Source organism: Phyllobates terribilis, unplaced genomic scaffold (genome assembly GCF_046119375.1).
Source record: "Phyllobates terribilis strain yellow unplaced genomic scaffold, ASM4611937v1 Scaffold_361__1_contigs__length_1927384, whole genome shotgun sequence".
Lineage (NCBI taxonomy): Eukaryota > Metazoa > Chordata > Amphibia > Anura > Dendrobatidae > Phyllobates > Phyllobates terribilis.
This window is the reverse complement of record NW_027363121.1, coordinates 1703724-1722189: the sequence shown is the minus strand read 5'-3', so window position 1 is coordinate 1722189 and position 18466 is coordinate 1703724. Positions and strand designations below refer to the sequence as shown.

At 43.1% G+C, this 18466-nt stretch overlaps 6 non-coding genes and 1 pseudogene across 6 annotated transcripts; all 7 read left to right on the top strand.

Moving 5' to 3' along the window:
• Window positions 1–75: 75 nt before the first annotated feature.
• Window positions 76–266, top strand: LOC141222618 (U2 spliceosomal RNA). The gene has a single exon (XR_012290380.1). It is a non-coding gene; the product is annotated as a U2 spliceosomal RNA (small nuclear RNA).
• Window positions 267–6406: 6140 nt separating this feature from the next.
• On the top strand, window positions 6407–6585 carry LOC141222291 (U2 spliceosomal RNA; annotated as a pseudogene).
• A 6076-nt stretch (window positions 6586–12661) lies between these two features.
• On the top strand, window positions 12662–12855 carry LOC141222304 (U2 spliceosomal RNA). Its single transcript, XR_012290112.1, has one exon. It is a non-coding gene; the product is annotated as a U2 spliceosomal RNA (small nuclear RNA).
• A 1121-nt stretch (window positions 12856–13976) lies between these two features.
• Window positions 13977–14167, top strand: LOC141222617 (U2 spliceosomal RNA). Its single transcript, XR_012290379.1, has one exon. It is a non-coding gene; the product is annotated as a U2 spliceosomal RNA (small nuclear RNA).
• A 1118-nt stretch (window positions 14168–15285) lies between these two features.
• Window positions 15286–15476, top strand: LOC141222616 (U2 spliceosomal RNA). Its single transcript, XR_012290378.1, has one exon. It is a non-coding gene; the product is annotated as a U2 spliceosomal RNA (small nuclear RNA).
• Window positions 15477–16594: 1118 nt separating this feature from the next.
• On the top strand, window positions 16595–16785 carry LOC141222615 (U2 spliceosomal RNA). Its single transcript, XR_012290377.1, has one exon. It is a non-coding gene; the product is annotated as a U2 spliceosomal RNA (small nuclear RNA).
• A 1118-nt stretch (window positions 16786–17903) lies between these two features.
• On the top strand, window positions 17904–18094 carry LOC141222613 (U2 spliceosomal RNA). The gene has a single exon (XR_012290376.1). It is a non-coding gene; the product is annotated as a U2 spliceosomal RNA (small nuclear RNA).
• The last annotated feature ends 372 nt before the right edge of the window (window positions 18095–18466 follow it).

Genomic DNA, 18466 nt, shown 5'->3' with positions numbered 1-18466 from the left:
GTCCAGGAGCTCATCTCCACAAATGGACTTTTCAGGATCCTTGGGTGGCTCCGTAGTTTGAAACCAATTCTGGTTATCGCTTCTCGGCCTTTTGGCTAAGATCAAGTGTAGTATCTGTTCTTATCAGTTTAATATCTGATACGTCCCCTATCTGGGGACCATATATTAAATGGATTTTTAGAACAGGGAGATGGAAAAAGAGCTTGCTCTGTCCACTCCACGCATTGACCTGGTATTGCAGTATCTCCAGGACCGGTGCACCCCTTCTTTAATGCAGTTTCTAAAATCAGAAAGAATTGAATTCAATGTTTTTTGTTCATTTTGCTTGTTTGTCGGATTTTGGGATGGACTCTTTGGCTTTGCTTTTCTTCTCCTCATTGGATTTTTCATGTTCAAAGTTGCAGAAGCCAGATTACAAGCTCATTTTGGTTCAACTTCAGCAACTGTGCATTGCATTGCCATGTAATGTAATGAAATGCTATCTTTCTAGCTCTCCCTTTTTACTTCCTTTTGGATAAACAGACATATTAGGCAAGCATTTTGGAGCTTTCACCTAAATAACTACAGGTGGTGAGATAAGCTGCACAATATAATTGACCTTTCAGTATATTGTTGCACACACACCATCTATTTAGCAAATGCCCTTGTTATCAACAGCAGCCTTTTAAACTCACCTGAGCTAACAGGTATGTGCGCTGGTTACTCTACTGCGCTTAAAATTTCTTTTTTGGTTTGCTACAATGCCTTTTCTGAAACGTTGTCTCCCTCTGCTGGAACACTGACTTCTTTCATTTAATGCCTGCAGACTATAAAAGAGAACCCAACCCAAAAAGTTTGGTTGATTAGTCTGTGGCATTCTGTTAAACTGTTGCTTATGGCGGTCTCTGTGAGCTTCTCAGCGACATTCAGCCAGCCAGGTATCCTGCCTGCAGTAGATGGAATGTGGCAATGGAACGCTGGCTGCGCGTGTCATAATAGGCTCTGAGCCTTTATATACCTGTGCACAGCAGCAGCCACCTTCAGTCTGCTGCTGGACAGCCAGCAGCAGCAGCAGCAGCAGCAGGAGAGGTATGTAATCAGCAGCCCTCCTGCTAAGGGTAGACAGCTGCTCGTTCCACCCCACCCCCCGCCTTAATTGGTTCTCCTCCCTTCCAACGGTGTTGAGGCGGGTGGGAACAGCAGGGGGTGAAGGTGCTGTGTTTAAAGAGGTGGAGTTATGCAGATCTAAAACGCGTGGATTGCAGCAGCAGCAAGCCGAAAAGTGCAGGCATGTAAGGGATCTAGAGGTTGACAACATGTCTTCTTAACGGGAGTCCAGGAGCTCATCTCCACAAATGGACTTTTCAGGATCCTTGGGTGGCTCCGTAGTTTGAAACCAATTCTGGTTATCGCTTCTCGGCCTTTTTGGCTCAGACCTAGTGTTTGGACAAGAGGTTCCTTGTGTACTAGCCCTCGGCCTTCCAGCATCGCCACTTCGGTGGCTTAAGCTGGATGCTGCTATAGGGGGAGAGTGAGGAGGAAACGAGAAGGCGATTCCTGAAGCGACCATGGGTGTCAAGCTTCGCTTTGCTGGGACCGGGGATCCCCGGGTCAAGAATGCTTTCCGTATCGAGGTCTCTGAGGAGAAGAAGGACCATTTCTCGTTGTCATACCTGGTCAACGCCATTTTCTATGAAATCCTGAAGATCCAGAAGTCGGAGATCATCTGTTTGCAGGAGTTCAGAAGGGAGCATAGGTACGTCTTGGTGCTTTCTTCTATGGCGGCTTGCCAAAACCTTTTCAAAACTCTTCAAGTCCTTTCAGAGCACCCTCAGCTGGATGGACTTATCTTCACTGTACTCTACTCTAAGGGGGATATCCCGGTGGTAGTATTCATGCACAACCCCTTTATCTCCCGGGATGATATCACTGCATTCCTGAGAAGACACTGCATTTTTGTGCAATTCTCCCATAAAATCTTAAATGGAGAAGGGCTGTGGACTGGGAAGTATAAATACTTTGTGAGGTTTGGGATAGACCCTCATGGTCCTGGAGGTATTCACTATCCTCCCCTGAACTTTACAATTGGAAGAGACTCTGGATATCTGTTTTTTCCCGAGGCGCCATTGTTCTGCAGGAGATGCAACATGTTCGGGCATATCCAGGATTTCTGAAAACAATTGCCAAACTGTAGAAAGTGCAACAAGTACGGTCATCTGGCGAAGGATTGTTCCAACCCGGTGGTATGTGATGCCTGCGGGGAGGAAGGACATGTGATTCGGGATTGTAAGGCTAAAGTCAAGCCTAGGTCCTTCTCCGAAGTGACCAAAGGTAAGCCTACTGTCCCTGCTGTTACCCCACAGGTGACTACTGCAGAGATCAATGAGGAGACGGATCCCCCTGAGGTTGAAGATCTGGTGGGTGAGGCCCAGACCCTGTTGGACCCTCCAGCCCCTGCTGGGCCAAGTATGGAGATCTCCGAGTTGGATGTGGACCTCCCTCATCAGTCCGAAATATGTGGTGAGGGTGACATGGATGTGTCTCTTGCTCGAACCCCTGCATTGTCCTGGGGTGCTACAGACGAAGAGGTGGCCAGGGATGGTGGCCAAGGAGACTTTACTTCTGGGAGGTCTTTTGATGATGATGATACTCCTGAACTGGCCAATAAAAAACCCAGACGAGAGTACTCACCTGCCAGCGGAGGGTGCGACAGTCCTGCAAGTGACCGCATTTACCCGCAGGATGTCTTCTCCCCTGATGCTCCTTACCTTGGCATCCCTGAGAGCATCAACACCTTTGGGGTGCTTTCCCAGTCTGATGATAATGGATGAGTATGGTGTGATCAACATTGAGTCATGTATTTCTTTTCTTTAATTAATGTCTTGCCAATCTGGTTGGGATGTAGTGTCCCTAAATGTAAGGCAGATCAGATCTAAAATCAGAAGAACAACTGTTCTGGACTACCTGAAACATTTAGGTGCTGATGTTTTTTGCCTTCAGGAGTGTGGGATTCAGGATGCTCCTTGTGACAAAGACTGGCCTTACGGACAGCATATCTGGTCAGGGTCTAATCATAATAAAAATGATGGGGTGGGGATATTAGTTGGGAATAAAGAAATCTCTATTGATAGTTATATTGTGGTGGAGGTGGGCCGATGTTTAATTGCATTTTTGAGTTATAGAGGGTGGCGGGTCAGAATTATTAATTTATATTGGCCTACAGGGAAGGAAGAGCGGCTTGCTCTTCTTGAAAAATTACGTTTTTTTCTTCCAGGGAAATCTCCCACTATTTTTGTTGGGGACGTTAATTGTGTCACAGAAGGAAAGTGTGACATAACAGGAAAGAAATTGTCCCATTTAATTTGTGATTTTTCCTTTTTAGATGCAGCAGTTGTTGTTCTTGGCATGCCACCACCGCCGACATACCATGCTGACCGTGGTGAGATTCATTCCAGAATTGATTTAATGTTATTTTCTAAAAATATGGTATGTTTGGATTTTTCTCAACAAAAGGTACCTTTTTCGGACCATGAATGTTTGAGAGGCGTGTTTTGTGCGAATGGTGACCAAGTGTATGGCGGTGGGGTATGGAAGTTGAATGCAAGGCTGTTAGAGGATGATGAGGTGATGAATGAGTTTAATGTAAAGTATGAAAGATGGAGAATGCGTAAGAAGGATTTTGTGTGTGTTCTTGACTGGTGGGACTGGGTGAAAGTGCAATTTAAAACTTTCTTCAAAAAGTGGGGCTATAGAAAAGCTGCCAGATATAGGAATAGGTTTAATGACCTTAATAGACGGATTGACTGGTTGAGAAAGTGTGTTGCAAGTGGTTTGGAGATGTCTGATCAACTTACTGAGGCTAAGAATGAATTGAAGCGTGTGTTGGATGAGAAAGGAAAGGAAATTATATATCGTACTAAAATTGAGCACCTGGAGAAAAATGAGAAGTGTACGAGGTTCTTTTTTAAAAAAATGAATGGTAGGAAGACTGATATGAATGAAGTTGTGAATGAAAGTGGAACCAACTGTATGGGTGAGGATGTGCTGAAAGAAGTGAATAGGTTTTATAGCAAGTTGTATGATGAGAAATGGATTGACTCTGGGCTTGTGTCATATGTTCTGAATGGTGTGGAGAAAAAACTTGATTCTGAGGAGCGTGATCTGTTGTGTGAGGATGTAGTTCTGGATGAAGTGAAGAATGTGGTGTGGAGTGCTAAAAAGAGTAAGACTCCTGGAAAAGATGGTATACCTGTAGAGTTGTATGTGAAAGCATGGGAAGTTTTGGGAACAGATTTGACTGAGGTATGTAAGTATATGTGGGTGAATGGTAGGTTGTGTGAATCAATGAAAGAAGGAGTGGTTGTGCTTGTGTATAAAAAGGGTGAGAGGAAACGTTTGGAAAACTGGAGACCAATAACACTGCTGAATTCGGATTATAAGGTCTACAGTAAGTTACTGGCAAATCGTATGCGTGAAGTGATTGGTAGTGTTGTGGAGGAGGACCAAGTATGTGCAGTGCCTGGAAGAAGTATGAGTGATAACTTGTTATTGTTGAGAGATATGATTGGGGATTGCAAGGATAGAAAGCAGAAATGTATGACTTTAGCTATTGATTTTGAGAAGGCGTTTGACAGGGTTTCGCATGTGTTTTTGTTTAAAGTACTGGAAAGAATGGGGTTTCCTAGAGAATTTGTGAATTGTGTAAAATCATTGTATGATTGTGTGTCAAGTGAGTTCTTGGTTAATGGGTGGCTGTGTGACAAAGTGAAGATTAGGTCAGGAGTAAGGCAGGGGTGTCCTATGTCCCCCGTCTTATTTGTATGTGTAATAGAACCATTGTTATGTTTGATTAGACGGGATAAAATGATGAGAGGTTTGTTGGTGCCTGGTAGTGGTGGTAAGCATGTGAAAGTGTTAGGTTATATGGATGATGTTGTGGTTGTGAGTGAAAGTATGGCTTCTTTGAGTAGAATTAAATTGCTTTTGGATTTTTTTGTTGGTGCGTCTGGTTTTAGGGTAAATTGGAATAAATGTAGTTTTAAATGTTTTGGAGATAGTAGTATTCGTATGGATGGTGTAAAGTGTGAAGTGGGTGCAATCAAGATTTTGGGCGTATTATTTAATGATGACTTAAAAGGGAATGAAAGTTGGGAAGAGTGTGGTATGCGGGTTGAACGTAAATTGAATTTTTGGCGAATGAGAGAATTGACTCTGCGTGGTAAGGTATTAATTATCAAAGCAGTGATTCTCCCTATCCTGCTTTATGTGGCGACTGTTTTTCCTTCTCCTTACAGGAAAATTAAGAGAATAGAGAAGTTGGTATTCACATTCCTGTGGTGTAGTAAGATGGAGAAGTTGAAGCGGGAGAGCCTTTTTAAGGCTTGTCAGCATGGTGGGCTGGCCTTTCCCAATATTGAAGTTTTTTTAGGTCTTAATTATATTAAGACTGTGGTTATTTTGCTGGGTAAAGGCAATAAAGGTGCTTTTATGGCTAATTATTCTGCTGGATGGATGTTGTATGGGTTATGCTGGAGGAAGAGAGATGCGAGTGTGCCTGTGGCCTTTAAGTGTCCTGTTTGGTATGAGGTGATTGAGAAATTTGTGAGAAAGCATGATTTGTTGAGTGTGGGAATGAATGATTTTAGAATGACCAAGAATGTGGTGAAAAGAATGAGTGCAAATGAGGTAGAGTGTAATATTGTTGGGCTGAGAGGGAATGAGGTTTCAGATGCATGGAAGAAGTTAGATACGTATGGGATGTCAAACAAACAGAAGGATGTTGTGTGGATGACTTTACATAATATTTTACCTGTGAGAGAAGTGCAGAAGAAAAGAGAGTTGATAAGAACAGATGTGTGTCCGAGAGTGGGATGTGGTGGTTGTGAGACTGTGAGGCATGTTATGTGGGATTGTGAGTACGCGTACAGTGTGTGGAAGTGTGTAGGTGGATTGTGTAAGGGTTTAGCAGGCGTGAATTTTGTGGATTGGCGTGTGGCGATGTTTGGAATTGGTGCGTGTAGTCGGTCTAAAGATAGAATTTTATGGTTGATAATGGCTTGTGTGATGGAGAGTTTGTGGGATGCAAGGAACCTTGGACTTTTCAAGAGGAAATCTTTATCAGTGAATGAATGTGTTAGACTTATTCTTTCAAGACTATACCTGATATATAAGTTGGACAGCAGAGGCGGTGGTGGCACAGATGCCGAAGGGATTTGGAAATTTAAAAAGTGGCATTACCTTATCAAATACCAGTGATTTTTTTCTTTGTGATTCCTTGAAGTTTCTGCATTTGTGTTACGTAAAGGATGTTCCCTTGTGATTATATTTCGTCTTATACTACTGCTGAATAAATAGAACCATGATGATGAGAAGTTTTAAGTAGCAAATTTTGGAGAAATTCAGACTGTTTGCTAAAAAACTAAACTGAATGGTTTAAAAAAAAAAAAAAAAAAATCTGTTCTTATCAGTTTAATATCTGATACGTCCCCTATCTGGGGACCATATATTAAATGGATTTTTAGAACAGGGAGATGGAAAAAGAGCTTGCTCTGTCCACTCCACGCATTGACCTGGTATTGCAGTATCTCCAGGACCGGTGCACCCCTTCTTTAATGCAGTTTCTAAAATCAGAAAGAATTGAATTCAATGTTTTTTGTTCATTTTGCTTGTTTGTCGGATTTTGGGATGGACTCTTTGGCTTTGCTTTTCTTCTCCTCATTGGATTTTTCATGTTCAAAGTTGCAGAAGCCAGATTACAAGCTCATTTTGGTTCAACTTCAGCAACTGTGCATTGCATTGCCATGTAATGTAATGAAATGCTATCTTTCTAGCTCTCCCTTTTTACTTCCTTTTGGATAAACAGACATATTAGGCAAGCATTTTGGAGCTTTCACCTAAATAACTACAGGTGGTGAGATAAGCTGCACAATATAATTGACCTTTCAGTATATTGTTGCACACACACCATCTATTTAGCAAATGCCCTTGTTATCAACAGCAGCCTTTTAAACTCACCTGAGCTAACAGGTATGTGCGCTGGTTACTCTGCTGCGCTTAAAATTTCTTTTTTGGTTTGCTACAATGCCTTTTCTTAAACGTTGTCTCCCTCTGCTGGAACACTGACTTCTTTCATTTAATGCCTGCAGACTATAAAAGAGAACCCAACCCAAAAAGTTTGGTTGATTAGTCTGTGGCATTCTGTTAAACTGTTGCTTATGGCGGTCTCTGTGAGCTTCTCAGCGACATTCAGCCAGCCAGGTATCCTGCCTGCAGTAGATGGAATGTGGCAATGGAACGCTGGCTGCGCGTGTCATAATAGGCTCTGAGCCTTAATATACCTGTGCACAGCAGCAGCCACCTTCAGTCTGCTGCTGGACAGCTAGCAGCAGCAGCAGCAGCAGCAGGAGAGGTATGTAATCAGCAGCCCTCCTGCTAAGGGTAGACAGCTGCTCGTTCCACCCCACCCCCCGCCTTAATTGGTTCTCCTCCCTTCCAACGGTGTTGAGGCGGGTGGGAACAGCAGGGGGTGAAGGTGCTGTGTTTAAAGAGGTGGAGTTATGCAGATCTAAAACGCGTGGATTGCAGCAGCAGCAAGCCGAAAAGTGCAGGCATGTAAGGGATCTAGAGGTTGACAACATGTCTTCTTAACGGGAGTCCAGGAGCTCATCTCCACAAATGGACTTTTCAGGATCCTTGGGTGGCTCCGTAGTTTGAAACCAATTCTGGTTATCGCTTCTCGGCCTTTTGGCAAGATCAGTGGTGGTTTTCTGCTGCTGGTGTTGTTTGGAGGGCAGTTGTGACTGGGGTTCCCCCTTGTGGGGCCCTAGTGTGCGATTGAGCGGCGATTGTGTTTATCTGCTGTAAAAATGGTGGAGAAAACACGTGGATTATAGGACTCGGTCCGTCTGAAGGTGGCTGCAGGTCATGAAGGAGAAATCGGTTTGGACCAAGTTTGCGTTGATGTCTTGAAGAACATTAATGGCTTGAAGGTAACGGATGTATTGGCACTGCAGGATTTTCAGAAACAAGGAATTTATGATATCACTTTTGTTTCTTTGAGTATTTGCCAGAGAGTCTACATGGAGTTGGTACGAATGAAGGAAGAAAAGGAATTGAAATGCCTAGAGTTTATTGCACTGGAACCTCTGTTCCAGCAGACATATAAGTATGTGGTTGTGCACATGTATAACCCTAAAGTTCCGGATGAGACTGTTTCCAATTTTTTAGCTCGGTATTGTAGTGAGGTTAAATTTTTGGGAAGAATGAAGAACAAATACAATTATCTAAATGGCAAGAGGAGATATGTTGTAAAACTGAGACCGGATGATAGAGCTATTGGGGGTGCCAAGAGCATTCCTGCACAGTTTTCTATCGGAGGAGAAAGGGGATTTTGTTTTTATAATGGACAGATGGAATATTGTAGGAAGTGTCATGAGTTTGGACATGTTCAGAAAGATTGTCCAGTGCAAGGTGATGTTTGTAGAGGTTGTGGGAAATCTGGGCATGTTGCAAGTGGTTGCCCAATGAATAAGGTGTGTGATTTGTGTGGACATGCAGATCACCTTGCAAGGAAATGTAGATTGTGGGCTCAGATTCCTAGGTCACAGGTGGACGCTGAAGAGAGGCAGAAGAAGACTCGGCAGGAAAGTGGGGAGGAGGGCGAAGGCTCAGACTCAGAGGGGGAAAGCCAAAAACAAGATGGTGGTAGGGGAAGAGACCATGCGGTGCACAAGATGGAGGAAAAGGGGCGGAGCCAGAAGAAAGTTGGTTTGAGGGAGGGGCTGGAAGTAATAAACAAAGTAGCTGATGTGCATGGCCCGGGTGATGGGATGGATTTGTCTAATATGGCGGAGTCAGTGAATCCTGTTTTGGGAAGAGATGGGGGTGAGGAAATGGAGGTTTTGGAGGAGGAGGATTCTGATTCGGATGGAACTATAACCCCTCAGCAGCGTGATAGGGTTAACAGTGATTGGAGTGAAAATGAGGAGGAAGATGATGGCAAGGAGGAGAGTTATGCCTCCGTGATTAAAAGAAGTAAGGTGGAGGGGTGTTGGTCTGGGGGGCAGGAAGATCCAGTCTCCCTAAGACCAGGTTATTCTAACAGGGACTCGAGTTCTGAGTCGCCTGATATACGTAGAAAAGTGGGTGGCAGGAGTGGGTTTTCTCCTGGTTCATGATGGATCGGGTATGGTGGAGATTTTTTCCTGTTGTTATGATGGCGTTGTGTGTTGCTTCTCTGAATGTACGAGGGATTGGTTCTGCTTGTAGGAGAGCAGGGATACTGGAGTACATTGAGAGTGTGAATGCAGATATTGTCTGTCTGCAGGAATGTGTAATTAAATCTGCCCCGCATGAGAGTGAGTGGAATAAGGGGCAATCTTTTTGGTCCCCATGCTCAGAAAACAGGAATGAAGGGGTGGGCATTTTACTGTGTAATTCCAGTCTAAAGGTTTTAGAGTTTAAAGTAATCATACCTGGGAGATGTTTGTTTTTATTAGTGGATTTTTTAGGTCAGCGGGTATGGGTTTTTAATGTTTATGCCCCTGCTGATAAACAAGCAAGAGTTGGGTTTTTGGAGTCTCTAAAGTTGTTTTTACCAGGCAGAGACTTCACTATAGTGGCTGGAGATTTTAATTGTGTCAGATCCGCAAAAGATCGTAAGAGCTCTACGGAAGGTAGGACTGATGTTACGTCTAATATTTTAAATCAGATTGTGCAGGATTTACGCTACACGGATGCTGGTCTGATGGTTGGGCCAAGTGATAAGTTCACATACATATCAGATAGTGGACGTAGTGTTTCCCGAATTGACTATGTTTTTATGTCTGAAGGGATTAAGGTGGCCAAGTGCAACCACGTGATGACGACTTTTTCTGACCACAAGATGATAGTGGTAGATCTGTGTATAGCTGAGTCCCTGGCTTTTGGAAAGGGACTCTGGAAGCTGAACGTAAGCCTGCTGGAAGAGGAGAGTGTTAAGGTTGGTTTTAATAAAGTGTTTTTGTCTTGTGTGTCTGAACAGCACCTTTTTAAAGATTTGCTAGAGTGGTGGGACTGGGCTAAGGAGAAATTTGCATGTTATTTTAAAGGGGTGTGTTTTAGGAGAGCGAAAGCCAAAAGGGATCATGATGCTGCTGTTATTTCAAAATTGGAAGTACTCCATAAGTTTAAGAGAGCGGGGATGGAGGTGGATAAAGAGATTGCAGATTTGAAGGACGAACTGAAGAAGATACTTATTGAAAAAGGGAAGACTATTATGTTTAAGGCAAAAATAAAGCACATGGAGGAAAATGAGCAATGTTCGAGATACTTTTTTAAAAAATGTTTTAAACCTAAAGGGGTTTTTAAGTCTGTTTTTTCTCCTGCAGGGGAGGTATCTGGGGATGAGATGATTGGCAGTATTCTTTCCTTTTATGAAACACTCTTCTCTAACGATAGTAGAGCCAGTGATGCGGAAATTAATGATTATTGCAAAGTATTAACTAATAATATTCCTGAGGAGAAAATTGGGTTTTTAAGTGAGGAGGTTGGGAAAGATGAAATTAGACGGGCAGTGGATGGCTTGGCGAAAGGCAAGACGCCAGGCTGTGATGGTCTTCCTGCTGAATTTTATGTTAGATTTTGGGATATTATAGGTGTGGAGTTTTCCCGGGTGGTGCAATATGGTTTTACTCATGGGATTTTATCGGTTTCTATGCGTAGGGGGATTGTTACGCTGATTCATAAGAAAGGGGACATGAGGGATATTAAAAATTGGAGGCCCATAACATTGTTAAACAGTGATTACAAAATTATTTCTAAAATTGTGGCTGGTAGACTGGCAGATGTGATAGGTGATATGGTGGGGGAGTATCAGGCATGTGCAGTGCCTGGTAGGAAAATTTCAGATAATTTGCTGCTTCTAAGAGACTTAATTTATCAGGCTAATTTGAATAAGAATGCTCTTTTGTTACAGTCGGTGGACCTGGAGAAAGCCTTTGATAAAATATCACATAGATTTTTGTTCTCTGCTTTAAGTCACCTTGGTGTTCCGGATAAATTATTGATGGTCATTAAGAGTTTTTATTGTGGGGTCAGTAGCCAGATTTTAGTTAATGGGCATGTGAGTTCCAGTTTTAATATTTTATCGGGAGTTAGGCAGGGTTGTCCCCTGTCACCAATTCTTTTTATCTGTGTGGTGGATGCCCTTTTAAAAAGTGTGCAAGTTGACAAGTGTGTGGCTGGTGTTTTTATTCCTGGGGGATCCGGGGGTCCAGTCAAGTCTTTAAGTTATATGGATGATATTGTTTTTACTTGTGGTTCACAGGCGGATCTCAATAGAGTGAATTTGCACGTAAGGATTTTTTGTTGTGTGGCTGGTATGGCGGTGAATTGGGGAAAGTGCCAGCTTTGTAACTTTGGGAGGCAGGTTGAGGTTAACGTGTCAGGAGTGGAGAGTAGGGAGGAAATTGAGGTTCTTGGTGTCATCTTTGAGAAGGAACTGAAAGGGAAAAGCAGCCTGAAGATTCTAGAAGACAAAATGGATCAGAAGTTGAACTTTTGGAAACTAAGGAACCTGTCGCTGAGAGGGAAAGTGCTGGTAATCAAGTCTGTGATGCTCCCGCTTCTGCTGTACACTGCTTTGATTTTCCCACCTGCTGTGCTTTGGACAAAGAGAGTGACAAGGAAACTGTTTGTGTTTTTTTGGGGATCCAAAATGGAGAAACTAAGAAGAGGAATGGTTATGTGTTCTGTGGAAAATGGGGGTTGTGATTTTCCTAACATTGACTTATTTTTAAGAATGCATTATTTTTTGAACATTTATAAATTATCCCAGTGCAATAACAGGACTGCGGACATGTGCAAATATTTAGCAGGACGGCTTTTCCAGAAATGGAGCTGGTGTGAGAAGGATTTAAGAAAACCAGTTTCGTTTGTGATACCGTTTTTTTATGTGGTGCTTAGGTCCTTCTATGATCAAAATGGGATAAGCTCCATGGTTAGACCGGACAAAAAACTGATTGTCTCAGGTATTAAGAAGAAGGAGATGTTATGTGATGTGCCGTTTTGTAATAATGCACAGTCTGGACAGGTGTGGAAGCTTTTTTTCATGCGTGGAATCAGCAACAGACAGAAGGATGTAACCTGGATGGCGTTGCATGGATGCTTGCCAACAAGGGCTTTTTTGAATGACCGGGGGATAAAGGTTCAAGAACTATGTCCTAGGGAAGGTTGCAATAAGGTGGAAACAATACAGCATATTTTTTGGGACTGTTTTTTTGCTAAAAAAGTTTTTACCTTGTTGTCACGTATGTTTGTTGCTTTAGTTGGTTTTCATTGTTTCGATTTTGAAAGGATTTTAATAGGTCAAGATTTTAAGTACTCGCAAAGGAAGCGGGCAAGCTGGATTATTTTTGTCATATATAAAGAGGTTTTATGGGACGTTCGGAATTTGGTGATTTTTAAAAAGATTGTTTTTTCCCCCATGGAATGCAGAAAGATTTTTCTTGCTAGACTGTTTTATGCCTATTTATTGGATAAAAAGAAATATGGTGAGACAGCAGCAGAAGCACTCTGGAACTTTTCACATTGGACTTCTTACAGTAAGTAACAGTTAATTGCAGGGTTGTGTTTTTTGGGATTTTGTTTTTGTTTTTCCGAATGATGATTTGAGAACCCGTTATGTGAATATGCGCTATGATGCATAAATTAATGTGGGTCTTAATCTGAGGAAAAAAAAAAAAATCTGTTCTTATCAGTTTAATATCTGATACGTCCCCTATCTGGGGACCATATATTAAATGGATTTTTAGAACAGGGAGATGGAAAAAGAGCTTGCTCTGTCCACTCCACGCATTGACCTGGTATTGCAGTATCTCCAGGACCGGTGCACCCCTTCTTTAATGCAGTTTCTAAAATCAGAAAGAATTGAATTCAATGTTTTTTGTTCATTTTGCTTGTTTGTCGGATTTTGGGATGGACTCTTTGGCTTTGCTTTTCTTCTCCTCATTGGATTTTTCATGTTCAAAGTTGCAGAAGCCAGATTACAAGCTCATTTTGGTTCAACTTCAGCAACTGTGCATTGCATTGCCATGTAATGTAATGAAATGCTATCTTTCTAGCTCTCCCTTTTTACTTCCTTTTGGATAAACAGACATATTAGGCAAGCATTTTGGAGCTTTCACCTAAATAACTACAGGTGGTGAGATAAGCTGCACAATATAATTGACCTTTCAGTATATTGTTGCACACACACCATCTATTTAGCAAATGCCCTTGTTATCAACAGCAGCCTTTTAAACTCACCTGAGCTAACAGGTATGTGCGCTGGTTACTCTGCTGCGCTTAAAATTTCTTTTTTGGTTTGCTACAATGCCTTTTCTGAAACGTTGTCTCCCTCTGCTGGAACACTGACTTCTTTCATTTAATGCCTGCAGACTATAAAAGAGAACCCAACCCAAAAAGTTTGGTTGATTAGTCTGTGGCATTCTGTTAAACTGTTGCTTATGGCGGTCTCTGTGAGCTTCTCAGCGACATTCAGCCAGCCAGGTATCCTGCCTGCAGTAGATGGAATGTGGCAATGGAACGCTGGCTGCGCGTGTCATAATAGGCTCTGAGCCTTTATATACCTGTGCACAGCAGCAGCCACCTTCAGTCTGCTGCTGGACAGCCAGCAGCAGCAGCAGCAGCAGCAGGAGAGGTATGTAATCAGCAGCCCTCCTGCTAAGGGTAGACAGCTGCTCGTTCCACCCCACCCCCCGCCTTAATTGGTTCTCCTCCCTTCCAACGGTGTTGAGGCGGGTGGGAACAGCAGGGGGTGAAGGTGCTGTGTTTAAAGAGGTGGAGTTATGCAGATCTAAAACGCGTGGATTGCAGCAGCAGCAAGTCGAAAAGTGCAGGCATGTAAGGGATCTAGAGGTTGACAACATGTCTTCTTAACGGGAGTCCAGGAGCTCATCTCCACAAATGGACTTTTCAGGATCCTTGGGTGGCTCCGTAGTTTGAAACCAATTCTGGTTATCGCTTCTCGGCCTTTTGGCTAAGATCAAGTGTAGTATCTGTTCTTATCAGTTTAATATCTGATACGTCCCCTATCTGGGGACCATATATTAAATGGATTTTTAGAACAGGGAGATGGAAAAAGAGCTTGCTCTGTCCACTCCACGCATTGACCTGGTATTGCAGTATCTCCAGGACCGGTGCACCCCTTCTTTAATGCAGTTTCTAAAATCAGAAAGAATTGAATTCAATGTTTTTTGTTCATTTTGCTTGTTTGTCGGATTTTGGGATGGACTCTTTGGCTTTGCTTTTCTTCTCCTCATTGGATTTTTCATGTTCAAAGTTGCAGAAGCCAGATTACAAGCTCATTTTGGTTCAACTTCAGCAACTGTGCATTGCATTGCCATGTAATGTAATGAAATGCTATCTTTCTAGCTCTCCCTTTTTACTTCCTTTTGGATAAACAGACATATTAGGCAAGCATTTTGGAGCTTTCACCTAAATAACTACAGGTGGTGAGATAAGCTGCACAATATAATTGACCTTTCAGTATATTGTTGCACACACACCATCTATTTAGCAAATGCCCTTGTTATCAACAGCAGCCTTTTAAACTCACCTGAGCTAACAGGTATGTGCGCTGGTTACTCTGCTGCGCTTAAAATTTCTTTTTTGGTTTGCTACAATGCCTTTTCTGAAACGTTGTCTCCCTCTGCTGGAACACTGACTTCTTTCATTTAATGCCTGCAGACTATAAAAGAGAACCCAACCCAAAAAGTTTGGTTGATTAGTCTGTGGCATTCTGTTAAACTGTTGCTTATGGCGGTCTCTGTGAGCTTCTCAGCGACATTCAGCCAGCCAGGTATCCTGCCTGCAGTAGATGGAATGTGGCAATGGAACGCTGGCTGCGCGTGTCATAATAGGCTCTGAGCCTTTATATACCTGTGCACAGCAGCAGCCACCTTCAGTCTGCTGCTGGACAGCCAGCAACAGCAGCAGCAGCAGGAGAGGTATGTAATCAGCAGCCCTCCTGCTAAGGGTAGACAGCTGCTCGTTCCACCCCACCCCCCGCCTTAATTGGTTCTCCTCCCTTCCAACGGTGTTGAGGCGGGTGGGAACAGCAGGGGGTGAAGGTGCTGTGTTTAAAGAGGTGGAGTTATGCAGATCTAAAACGCGTGGATTGCAGCAGCAGCAAGCCGAAAAGTGCAGGCATGTAAGGGATCTAGAGGTTGACAACATGTCTTCTTAACGGGAGTCCAGGAGCTCATCTCCACAAATGGACTTTTCAGGATCCTTGGGTGGCTCCGTAGTTTGAAACCAATTCTGGTTATCGCTTCTCGGCCTTTTGGCTAAGATCAAGTGTAGTATCTGTTCTTATCAGTTTAATATCTGATACGTCCCCTATCTGGGGACCATATATTAAATGGATTTTTAGAACAGGGAGATGGAAAAAGAGCTTGCTCTGTCCACTCCACGCATTGACCTGGTATTGCAGTATCTCCAGGACCGGTGCACCCCTTCTTTAATGCAGTTTCTAAAATCAGAAAGAATTGAATTCAATGTTTTTTGTTCATTTTGCTTGTTTGTCGGATTTTGGGATGGACTCTTTGGCTTTGCTTTTCTTCTCCTCATTGGATTTTTCATGTTCAAAGTTGCAGAAGCCAGATTACAAGCTCATTTTGGTTCAACTTCAGCAACTGTGCATTGCATTGCCATGTAATGTAATGAAATGCTATCTTTCTAGCTCTCCCTTTTTACTTCCTTTTGGATAAACAGACATATTAGGCAAGCATTTTGGAGCTTTCACCTAAATAACTACAGGTGGTGAGATAAGCTGCACAATATAATTGACCTTTCAGTATATTGTTGCACACACACCATCTATTTAGCAAATGCCCTTGTTATCAACAGCAGCCTTTTAAACTCACCTGAGCTAACAGGTATGTGCGCTGGTTACTCTGCTGCGCTTAAAATTTCTTTTTTGGTTTGCTACAATGCCTTTTCTGAAACGTTGTCTCCCTCTGCTGGAACACTGACTTCTTTCATTTAATGCCTGCAGACTATAAAAGAGAACCCAACCCAAAAAGTTTGGTTGATTAGTCTGTGGCATTCTGTTAAACTGTTGCTTATGGCGGTCTCTGTGAGCTTCTCAGCGACATTCAGCCAGCCAGGTATCCTGCCTGCAGTAGATGGAATGTGGCAATGGAACGCTGGCTGCGCGTGTCATAATAGGCTCTGAGCCTTTATATACCTGTGCACAGCAGCAGCCACCTTCAGTCTGCTGCTGGACAGCCAGCAACAGCAGCAGCAGCAGGAGAGGTATGTAATCAGCAGCCCTCCTGCTAAGGGTAGACAGCTGCTCGTTCCACCCCACCCCCCGCCTTAATTGGTTCTCCTCCCTTCCAACGGTGTTGAGGCGGGTGGGAACAGCAGGGGGTGAAGGTGCTGTGTTTAAAGAGGTGGAGTTATGCAGATCTAAAACGCGTGGATTGCAGCAGCAGCAAGCCGAAAAGTGCAGGCATGTAAGGGATCTAGAGGTTGACAACATGTCTTCTTAACGGGAGTCCAGGAGCTCATCTCCACAAATGGACTTTTCAGGATCCTTGGGTGGCTCCGTAGTTTGAAACCAATTCTGGTTATCGCTTCTCGGCCTTTTGGCTAAGATCAAGTGTAGTATCTGTTCTTATCAGTTTAATATCTGATACGTCCCCTATCTGGGGACCATATATTAAATGGATTTTTAGAACAGGGAGATGGAAAAAGAGCTTGCTCTGTCCACTCCACGCATTGACCTGGTATTGCAGTATCTCCAGGACCGGTGCACCCCTTCTTTAATGCAGTTTCTAAAATCAGAAAGAATTGAATTCAATGTTTTTTGTTCATTTTGCTTGTTTGTCGGATTTTGGGATGGACTCTTTGGCTTTGCTTTTCTTCTCCTCATTGGATTTTTCATGTTCAAAGTTGCAGAAGCCAGATTACAAGCTCATTTTGGTTCAACTTCAGCAACTGTGCATTGCATTGCCATGTAATGTAATGAAATGCTATCTTTCTAGCTCTCCCTTTTTACTTCCTTTTGGATAAACAGACATATTAGGCAAGCATTTTGGAGCTTTCACCTAAATAACTACAGGTGGTGAGATAAGCTGCACAATATAATTGACCTTTCAGTATATTGTTGCACACACACCATCTATTTAGCAAATGCCCTTGTTATCAACAGCAGCCTTTTAAACTCACCTGAGCTAACAGGTATGTGCGCTGGTTACTCTGCTGCGCTTAAAATTTCTTTTTTGGTTTGCTACAATGCCTTTTCTGAAACGTTGTCTCCCTCTGCTGGAACACTGACTTCTTTCATTTAATGCCTGCAGACTATAAAAGAGAACCCAACCCAAAAAGTTTGGTTGATTAGTCTGTGGCATTCTGTTAAACTGTTGCTTATGGCGGTCTCTGTGAGCTTCTCAGCGACATTCAGCCAGCCAGGTATCCTGCCTGTAGTAGATGGAATGTGGCAATGGAACGCTGGCTGCGCGTGTCATAATAGGCTCTGAGCCTTTATATACCTGTGCACAGCAGCAGCCACCTTCAGTCTGCTGCTGGACAGCCAGCAGCAGCAGCAGCAGCAGGAGAGGTATGTAATCAGCAGCCCTCCTGCTAAGGGTAGACAGCTGCTCGTTCCACCCCACCCCCCGCCTTAATTGGTTCTCCTCCCTTCCAACGGTGTTGAGGCGGGTGGGAACAGCAGGGGGTGAAGGTGCTGTGTTTAAAGAGGTGGAGTTATGCAGATCTAAAACGCGTGGATTGCAGCAGCAGCAAGCCGAAAAGTGCAGGCATGTAAGGGATCTAGAGGTTGACAACATGTCTTCTTAACGGGAGTCCAGGAGCTCATCTCCACAAATGGACTTTTCAGGATCCTTGGGTGGCTCCGTAGTTTGAAACCAATTCTGGTTATCGCTTCTCGGCCTTTTGGCTAAGATCAAGTGTAGTATCTGTTCTTATCAGTTTAATATCTGATACGTCCCCTATCTGGGGACCATATATTAAATGGATTTTTAGAACAGGGAGATGGAAAAAGAGCTTGCTCTGTCCACTCCACGCATTGACCTGGTATTGCAGTATCTCCAGGACCGGTGCACCCCTTCTTTAATGCAGTTTCTAAAATCAGAAAGAATTGAATTCAATGTTTTTTGTTCATTTTGCTTGTTTGTCGGATTTTGGGATGGACTCTTTGGCTTTGCTTTTCTTCTCCTCATTGGCTTTTTCATGTTCAAAGTTGCAGAAGCCAGATTACAAGCTCATTTTGGTTCAACTTCAGCAACTGTGCATTGCATTGCCATGTAATGTAATGAAATGCTATCTTTCTAGCTCTCCCTTTTTACTTCCTTTTGGATAAACAGACATATTAGGCAAGCATTTTGGAGCTTTCACCTAAATAACTACAGGTGGTGAGATAAGCTGCACAATATAATTGACCTTTCAGTATATTGTTGCACACACACCATCTATTTAGCAA